Source organism: Terrapene carolina, unplaced genomic scaffold (genome assembly GCF_002925995.2).
Source record: "Terrapene carolina triunguis isolate 2854851 unplaced genomic scaffold, T_m_triunguis-2.0 Scaffold211, whole genome shotgun sequence".
Taxonomy (NCBI): Eukaryota; Metazoa; Chordata; order Testudines; family Emydidae; genus Terrapene; species Terrapene triunguis.
Window position 1 is genome coordinate 17,546,612 of NW_020664562.1, and position 10,257 is coordinate 17,556,868.

A 10,257-nucleotide genomic window follows, 5' to 3' on the forward strand; every position below is an offset into this window, starting at 1 on the left:
ATTGAGATGCTAAAGGAGCAGTCAAGGAAGACAAGGCCATTATGCAGAAGCTAAATGAATTCTATCCATTGATCTGAGGGAGATTCTCACACCCGAACCATTCTATTTAAGTGACAGATCTGGGAAATTGTACCAGATTAAGGTGTTGATAGAGGAGGTTTTGGAACAAACTGATGAATGAAACATTAATGAGTCACCAGGAGCAGCTGGTAGACACCCAAGAGTTCTGAAGGAACTCAAATATGAAATCACAGAACTACGAATTGTGGTATATAACCTATTGCTTAAATCAGCTTCTGTACCAGATAACTAGAGGATAGCTAATATAACACCAATTTTTTAAAAAGGCTTCAGAGGCAATCCTGGCAATTGCAAAATGGTAAATCTAACTAAACTATAATAAAAACAGAATTGTCAGACACCTAGAAAAACACCATTTGTTGGGGCAGAGTAAACACAGCTTTTGTTAAGGAAAACCATACCTCCTCAATCTATTAGAATTCTTTGAGGAGATCAAGAAATGTGAATAAGGGTGATCCAGTTGATAGAGGGTACTTGGACTTCCAGAAAGCCTTTGACAAGATTCCTCATCAAAAGATATTAAGCAAAGTAAGCAGTCATGAGATAAGAGGGAAGGTCTTGGATCAGTAATTGGTTAAAAGAAAGGAAACAAAGGGTAGAAATATATGGTCAGTTTTCAGAATGGAGAGACATAAATTGCAGGGTGCCCCAAGGATCTGTAGTGGGACCAGTACTGTTCAAAATATTCATAAATGATCTGGAAAAAGGGTATACTTCGAGGTGGCAAAGTCTGCAGACGATACAAAATTACTCAAGATAGTTAAGTCCAAAGCATACTGTGACAAGTTACAAAGGGATCTCTCAAAACTGGGTGACTGGGCAACAAAATAGCAGATTCAATTCAATGTTGATAAATGCAAAATAACGCACATAGAAAAACATAATCCCAACTAAACATACAAGATGGGGTCTAATTATCTGTTGACACTCAAGAAACAGATTGTGGAGTCATTGTGGATAGTTCTCTGAAAACATCTACTCAATGTACAGCGCCAGTCAAAAAAGCTAACAGAATGTTAGGAACCATTAAGAACGGGATATATGATAAGACAGTAAATATCATAATGCCACTGTGTACATCCATGGTATACCTACACTTTGAATAATGCATGTAGTTCTGGTCACCTAAAAAAAAAGATATATTAGAATTGAAAAAAGGTACAGAGAAGGGCAACAAAATTATTACAGGATATGGAACAGTTTCCATATGAAGAGAGATTAAAAAGACTGGGACCATTCAGCTTGGAAAAGAGGCAACTAAAGGGGGATATGATAGAAGTCTATAAAATCATGAATGGTGTGGAGAAAGTGAATAAGGAAGTGTCATTTACCCCTATACATAACACAGGAACCAGGGATCACCCAATGAAATTAATAGGAAGCAGGTTTAAAACAAACAAAAAGAAGACTTCTTCACATTATGCACAGTCAACCTGTGGAACTTGTTGCCGGGGATATTGCAAAGACCGAAAGTATAACTGGGTTAAAAAAATTATTAGATAAGGCCATGGGGGATAGGTCCATCAATGGCTATTAGCCAAGATGGTCAGAGAGACAACCAAATGCTCTGGGTATCCCTAGCCTCTGATTGCCAGAAGCTGGGAGTGGGCGACAGAGGTGGATCGCTTGATAATTGCCCTTTTCTGTTCATTACATCTGGCGCTGGCCACTGCTGGAAGACATGATACTGGGCTAGATGGACCATTGCTCTGACCCAGTATATTCTTATGAATACAGTCTCAGGTCTTTAAAGAGATCAGGATACATTATTTCTATAGTAGTACAAGGAGATGAGTCTGGTAAGAAGTCCCACATAAGATGGATTCACAGGCTGTAAGAGTTAATGTAACACCCCATTATGGATAGATAGGGGACAGACACAAAGTTGGGGGTCCAATATAGATGTGAATGTCCCCATCATTCAGAATTTTGATCGATGTTTTTGGTTGAAGCTTATCTCAAATCTTAACAAACAGTTAATCTGTAGATAAGATGTAATACCCTGCCATATTTGTAAAAGGAAAATTGGTCACCTTCACTGGGCAGAAAGTGAGGCTGAAATACTGTCTGGAAAATAAGATGGAATAGTAAATAGTGACACTAAAGTCCCAAGTGGATTAATGTCATGGTAATTCTGACATAGAGGTGCTGTTATACATCCTGTTAAATGAATCCCTATTTGTCTGCTCTTCTAACAGAACACCACTGCCTGTTTGAAAACCTCCTCTTCTGCTTCATTTATAATATAATCTCATTTTCCTTCAACAGATTACTGTGCTGAGAATGGAATCCAGTGCAATAGTTCTTCATTCAGCAGCTAGTAAACAGAAAACTTTATAGTGTGGGGTTCTCTCAGTAGAAATAGCTACAAAGAAAGGACGTCGTTCTCTTCTAGTCTCAAGATGGAAAACCTGGCCTCCAACCTTTCTTCAACCTTTCGCTTACAAGTCCTTCCATGAAATCAATCTGCTTTGTATAAAACTGATGAAAAGCAATGACTAATTATAAAGACAATTGTGCCTCAAGACAGATTTTTTTCAAAAGGAATGTAGATCCATTTACTTTTCACCCTTGAGGTACAAACAGAGCAGCAGATTCCATCATCTTATCATACTACCAAAGCTGTCCTCTTAACAACCTAATTTCACATGACTTCTATAGGTAAAACAAATCTCATAGTTTATTGCTGGAAAATTCTTTAAATACCTCTCTCCTCTATAGGGCCTGATCCCATGAAGTGCAGAGTGTCTGCCATTTCTTCCCATTTACTTCAATGGGAATTGAGAGAACTCAGACCCCAACTGAATGGGGCTTTATCTAACTAAGCAGACACCAACAAAATTAGGAACTGGTCCTGCAGTTTGTTACATGTACATGATTCCCTTTGATGTTTATTGCAGATTTGTGTGTACAAGGATTTTTGAAAGATCCCAAGTGCATCCTGAGAGCTGATGAACACCCTCTTTTTCCATACCTTATCATCATAGTGAGTTCCTCAGCTACTCATAAGATCAGGCCCCAATAAAAAGAATGGGGGTAGGGTAGGATGGGGCTGGAGGCATAGAGAGAGAATAGAACTCAAAAATAAAAGCACCACAAATTAGATGAGTTATATTGCAAAACTAAAGCCAACCCCAGAGTCAAGATCTTCACTCTAGGTGTAATGATGTATAAAACTTGTGAATCTTTTTAATAGTACAGCTCAGTTACTAAGCACATGCTGTCAAGAGAATAGATAGGAGGAAAATTATGTACATATTGGGAACATAAAGTTTGAGAGTTGCACCGCATCAAATGCTAATCATAGCAAATAAAGGCGCAAACACTGTGAATATGGAAAAGAGTATACAGTTTAAAAAAAAATCAACTTCACTTCACATGTACAAAAGGACCCATATTTCTATGATTATTCTATGAAAAGGCTGCTTCTCAATATTGGTGTACTAGTCCATATTCCCAGTACTCTTTAAAAAAATTAAAATGGTTCAAGAACATTCTGTACCCCTAAATATAAAGGTGCTGCCAGGCTTGTGCCTACATTTTAGTAGCAAATTAGCTGGTTCCTGTGGCTTACCTAGAGAGGTTGCAAAAACTTTGATGTAGTTATCCTTCCCTCCCCAGGCAATTGTTGCCCTTTTCTTTAAGTAGAATATATTGTGCACATGGCCTAGTTTTAATTTTCTTAACTTCCCCTCAGATCTGCTTTGGCTACTTGCAAAGTAGCTATTTTTTTATTATTAATTATTTATTAAAATTATTTATTTATTCATTAATAATAATAAATTATTATTATTATTTCATTATTATTCAAGTTATAATATAATTTTTATTTGGCAGGATGCTAGAATCAGTTATGCACATAATGAAGCCTGCTATTAATTTTGCTATGATGAAGTGATGGGAAAATCTCAACAGTTTCTATTCTGTTTGATAGATACCACCACCACCATTTTTTTTTACGTTGAACAGCCTAAAATAGTGAATAAAGTACAGCTTTACTATAGCTTAGGCCACAGTTTAGGACAGCAGTTAAGCACATGTTTAACTTTAAGTACGTGCCTAAGTCCCATTGGTCAAATGGCACTTATACATGTGCTTAATTGGTGTTTTGAATAAGATTGGACCTAAGTACATGACCAAGTGTTTTCCTGAACTGGGGCCTTAAATAGCAGTTATTATCTCCTGGATTTAATAGTGTTCTTATTCATTAGCTACCAGGACTGGAAATTAATTTTAATTTTATACTGGGTATGAATTTGGCCTTGTGAATACAATTAATTTATGGTCACTTGACTTTGGTTCCCCTACCCTCCATGTTTCTGATTATCTCCTCCTTAATAGTCAATATTCAATCCAACATTGATTCCTCTCTAATTTCATTCTCATCTTTAATGTGTTATACAAATAAACAAAAAATATCAACTTCTTCATCCTGATTTAGGCTTCTGTAGCAGGTACCTGTTGCTTATTTCAATCTATTGTTTACCCTTTTTATTCCAGTTGTTACAGTAACAATTCCCTTAATTATCTCTTAAAATGTATGTAAAATAAAATACTTTCTTCTCTACCACACCTTGGGCCAAAAGTAGTTTTTATTATACCTCGAGTTGGTTGGAAAACAGAATTTCGATTCTGTGGGACATTCCAAAATTTTGAAATTTGTTTCTATTATTTTTGGAACAAAATGTCAAAATTTTCTGTGAAATTCCAAAAAGAATATTCAGAAACATTGAAACACTATGTTGAATATAGAATCTGATTTAGCCTAACACCTTTCTGATAAGTATTCATTCTTGTAGCATCTCCTCAAGCTCTTCCTATTTGTTGTCCAGGTGCCTAAGGAATTTGAGGGAAAATAATCTCATCTTGCTCACCAGGTATATGTTCCCAAGTTTTCAGAGTTTTTAATCTCACGTTGGCAAGTAGGTGGGCTCTTAATATGATCTTTTGTGAGGTAAAAGAAACAGTGTAAACAATGCATGTGAGTGACCTTAACAAAGATGAGCAGCTGCTGAACGTAGCATTTCCTAGAAAAGTTACCCCCATACCTTGAATAGCTCAGAAAGCATAGATCATAAATGAAAAGTGTCTTTCTGAATGGTCAGAAGCTAAAGCTAAAGGTTTATATAAAAAACAATGACAGGAACTAAAACATGTTTATTTTCCTAGCACTGCTGTGCTCATGACTGATTTCGGGGATGGGGGGGAAGAGGGGGAGACAAATGCATTGGACTACTGAAATTGAAGCAATGAAACATACCATGCAAAATAGTGTGATTCTTTTATACTCTCGTACATAACTTTTTTGTCCTGTCTAGTATTCTACAATATATCTTTAATTAAAATATTATCCAGTGAACTCTGCACTTGTCCTCTTTTTGTCTACCTCCATTTTTAATGCAAGTCGATGTTGCCTTCTCTCTCCCCATTACAATAGCTGTGATATCTCCACTCTGTAGCCTGCAGTTATTCAGGTAATATTTTTCTCTTTTGTGCCCTTTTAAAGACTTCATAATATCTGAGCATTATATCTTGTAGGCATTAGCACTGTCATATTGATATGTACACTAAATTTCCCTGTCTGTCTTTCTTCAAGTTCTTTAAATCTTTCCTTTCAGTACTGTCTTAAATTATGTCTCCTAACACCTATAAGGAGATTGTGATTAGTTCAAACAATTAGTACCTCTGTATTTTCTCTTGCTTCTAGCAGTAATTACTGAGTCACATATTTGATTTGTAATAGTAGGTAGAAAGATACCATGTTTTATTTTTAGTCCTAAATGATTTAGGTCTATACTTCATTCCATGGTCTGTCACTATTAAAACTTTTAACCTCTTGGGAAGCAAGGCACTGCCATTGGGATGAGATACTGTATCAATTACTGTTACAATGTCATATGTTCAGCTTTCATTCTGAGGTGAATGAGCTGTAAATAATCATCAGCAATCTGTTCCCTGGGTAAATGATTACTCAAATAAAAAAATACTCCCTCTGAAATTTATAGGCTTGAATGTAAAGAATGGTGTATTCTCATTAACAGGAAATGCCAGCATTGTGACCTCATATTAGAAAACAATACATACTGATGATTGAGATTTGTTGTTTTTAAATCCTACTCTAGTGTAAGAATATTGAAAGTACAGTGAGGACTCAGACACACAGAATGGGCATGGGTAAACCTCAGAAATGTCACTGTTCACACATGGATTGGATCATCTAGCAGTTCTAATGCTTAAACAAAGAGTATTCAAACTTTCTCACCTTCTTGAATCTGCTGAATTAGACTTCAAGCGTCATGAGAACATGCCCGCTGGTGTGATTTTCTGCTACTAGTTCAGCTGGAAATACCTCAGGAATGGGGTTATATTTCTGTATGTTCCATCCTGATCAGAAGTGAGGAAGTGAGCAAAAAATTAGACAAATAATGGAAAAATGTAAGTGAACATTTTAGAATCTCAAGGATTTGATTGTACAAATCAAGAGAAAGAAGTGTCTAGAACATCTTATATTTCATAAACATTTCACTCATCTTCAATGAATTGCTCTCTCTCACCCATCCCTCTGAAACAGTAAACATTGGAATAGGTGGATAGGACAAGAATATTGACCTTTGACATAGTTCAGGTGACTGTGGTCAGGAAATAAAGTTCGCTTGCTTATCAGCACTCCTGAGAGTCAGTTTGTTACATCTCCTCACCAAACACATTTTTACGGGTCCTGTAACTGTACACTAGTCTTGCTATTTCTCACCTACTGCCAGTCACAAGCTGTCCATACTTCTTTCCAAATCTAGTGCTATGGTGATGGCAAGTTCTCCAAGTATCTCACTGATGTTGACAATCATCTGTTTGTCTATCTAGATATTTTTATTGTCCATATCACTCTACAATTGGCATTGTCCAGAGTATGAAAATTTGGGAAATGAACTGCCCCAAGGGAGCAAGATATACCTACTCTTGAAAAACTATATGCACATGTTCAAGTTACAAATAAATGCTGAAAAAGTAGTGTTAATCACCAGTAGCTCTCACTGGGCCATATTCTGTGGATGTTATTGTGTAAATCAGGAATAATTCCATTGACTTCTGTGGAGTTACTCTCAGTATACATCAATGTACTGGTACATGAGCATTAACTTTAGGCAATGACCTTGGGATTCTTGCAAGGTCATGTGTTTACAGACCTGAATAATTTCCTCATTGCATTAGCCACAAATAGGTTATTTTTCTCTCCTAAATTTCACAACCTAATTCTTAGATTCCTGGGAAAATCCCTCAATACTTCCATATGCCATAAGACATTATGATAAATTAAAACAGATTTTAAGATGCATAAAAGGTCATTTACATTGCATAACCCATTAACTTGGAACAAATAAGACTACTGAAAAGAGTAATGGCTACTGGAAGGATGTGGTGAAATGTTGTTATGTCTAGGCATTTGACTTCTGTATATACTTATCTGCATGACTTTGTGAATGATGATACTTTATGAGACACTGCAAACTTTTCTGTTCAGATAGACTCCCTGCTAGGTGTAGATTACAGTAAAATGGTCGGGCATCTAGCCTGCCACGAGTCCTAATATCATTAATATCTATTGTTTATTCTTTAGTCATTCTATGCATTCATGTAATTTATCACTGTTCCCTTTGTCTTCCCCTCAAGAGGATCCATAGGGCTAGGACCTGAGTCTGCAGTTACTTGGTGACTGCCATATCCATGCTGCCTCCCTACAGCTCTGAAAAGGCAGAGATCAATGGACTATGAGCCTTATGGGATATCACCTCTGGATATCCTGCTTACAGAATCCCTGACTTGTGAAATGTACTGCATTCCCTGTTTAGCCCAAGCATGCTATTTAAGACCTAGGGAAAACACCTGGAAGATGTCTGTGCAACAAGGTAAAAGCCTGACCTACTGCTGAGACAGATCCTGCCTTGTTCCTACTTCCTCACATTGTTCCTGATTTCTGGTCCCTGTTTCCTCACATTGTTCCAGCCTGTCCCAACCTCATTCCTAGCTCTGTTCCTGCTTTCCCTGACTCCAGATAACCTGGTTCTGACCATTGGTTCTGTTTCCAAGCTCCTGACTCCTGCTCCAATCACTAGGCCTGATCGCCCACACCCCAATTCCTGACACCCCTCTTTAAAAAAAAAACACCTGCTTGTTTTCTCTCCAACCCCACCAACTGAGTGAAGAACTTATTATATACTCAAGTCATCTCTGTTGATCAGCACAGACTACTGAGATAACTCAGTGGGGGTGGGGAGGAAACAATCTATTATTTTGAGACATTTATTATTTTTAAATTTCTTTTTGTGTAGAGCGACAGAACTAAAAGACGTAGTGTTAATATTGTATCAGCAATAGTTATTTTTATTATTTAATTTCTCAAGGCTACCCATATGACTAAGTCTTTTCATTTGTGTTCTTTTCTTCCTGGAGAATTAAAACATTAAAAAAAAGTTCTTTGGTTGACTGCAACATACTATAAAATAGTTCTTAATGTTAGAGAGATTAAACACATAGTAATCAATAATCATATTAAAGCAGTGCTCCTTACAATGAGCCAAGTTCTGATTTTTCAGTTTTTGTTCTTAACAGACCATCACATATTTAAATATACAGGCCCACCAATGAGGGGGTGAGGGGGGACGAAGGGCTCAATTGCCCAGGGACGCAGCAATTTAAAAGGGCCCGGACGGATGGGATAGATATGTATTTTTTTTAATAAAAATTACGATTTAAGAAAAGAAAGAAATCCGTTTCCTGCTGCTGCTGCTCTGTACAGAGCACCATCCTTCACTGTGACAGGAACAGTTTTCCAGGGCACTGCCGCACCCTGCTGGTCTGGCAGTTTGGCAGAGCATCAGCAACAGCAGCCTGGAAACCACAGAGCTTGCTGCCTCCTCTGGCTGCTCAGTAACTGCTGTGCCTGGCATACTGGCTCTCTGGCTGCGGGGCTGAGGGCAGGGAGACTTTAAAGAGAAACAAGCTTCCTCTGCACTACCAGATTTCCTCTCCCAGGACTGCAGCTCCTCACCAAACACAAGCCAGCAAGTTCAGCCACCCAATCGAGCCTCTCTAAGGCCTGGTCTACACTATGAGTTTAATTCGAATTTAGCAGCGTTAAATCGAATTAACCCTGCACCCATCCACACAACGAAGCCATTTACTTCGACATAAAGGGCTCTTAAAATCGATTTCTGTACTCCTCCCTGACGAGCGGAGTAGCGCCAAAATTTCGAATTAGGGTTAGTGTGGCCGCAATTCGATGGTATTGACCTCCAGGAGCTATCCCACAGTGCACCATTGTGACCGCTCTGGACAGCAATCTGAACTCGGATGCACTGGCCAGGTAGACAGGAAAAGCCCCGCAAACATTTGAATTTTATTTCCTGTTTGCCCAGCACAGGAGAGCAAAGGTGACCACAGAGAGCTCATCAGCAAGGTAACCATGCAGGCCGATAATCGAAAAAGAGCACCAGCATGGACCGTATGGGAGGTACTGGATCTGATCGCTATATGGGGAGAGGAGTCAGTGCTAGCAGAACTTCGTTTGAAAAGACAAAATGCCAAAACTGTTGAAAAAATCTCCAAGGGCATGATGGAGAGAGGCCACTCAGAGCAGTGTCGCGTGAAAGTCAAGGAGCTCAGACAAGCCTATCAGAAAACAAAGGAGGCAAACGGTCGCTCCGGGTCAGAGCCGCAGACATGCCGCTTCTACGCCGAGCTGCATGCAATTCTAGGGGGGGATGCCACCACTACCCCACCTCTGACCGTGGATTCCGAGGCGGGGGTAATCTCATCAGCCACACCTGAGGATTCTGCGGATGGGGAAGAGGAGGAGGAGGAGGAGGAGGATGAGCTTGCGGAGAGCACACAGCACTCCGTTCTCCCCAACAGCCAGGATCTTTTCCTCAGCCTGAGTGAAGTACCCTCCCAAGCCTCCCAAGCCAGTACCTAAGACCATGACCCCATGGAAGGGACCTCAGGTGAGTTTACCTTTTAAAATATAAAACATGGTTTAAAAGCAAGCGTTTTTTAATGATTAATTTGCCCTGAGGACTTGGGATGCATTCGCGGCCAGTACAGCTACTGGAAAAGTCTGTTAACGTGTCTGGGGATGGAGCGGAAATCCTCCAGGGACATCTCCATGAAGCTCTCCTGGAG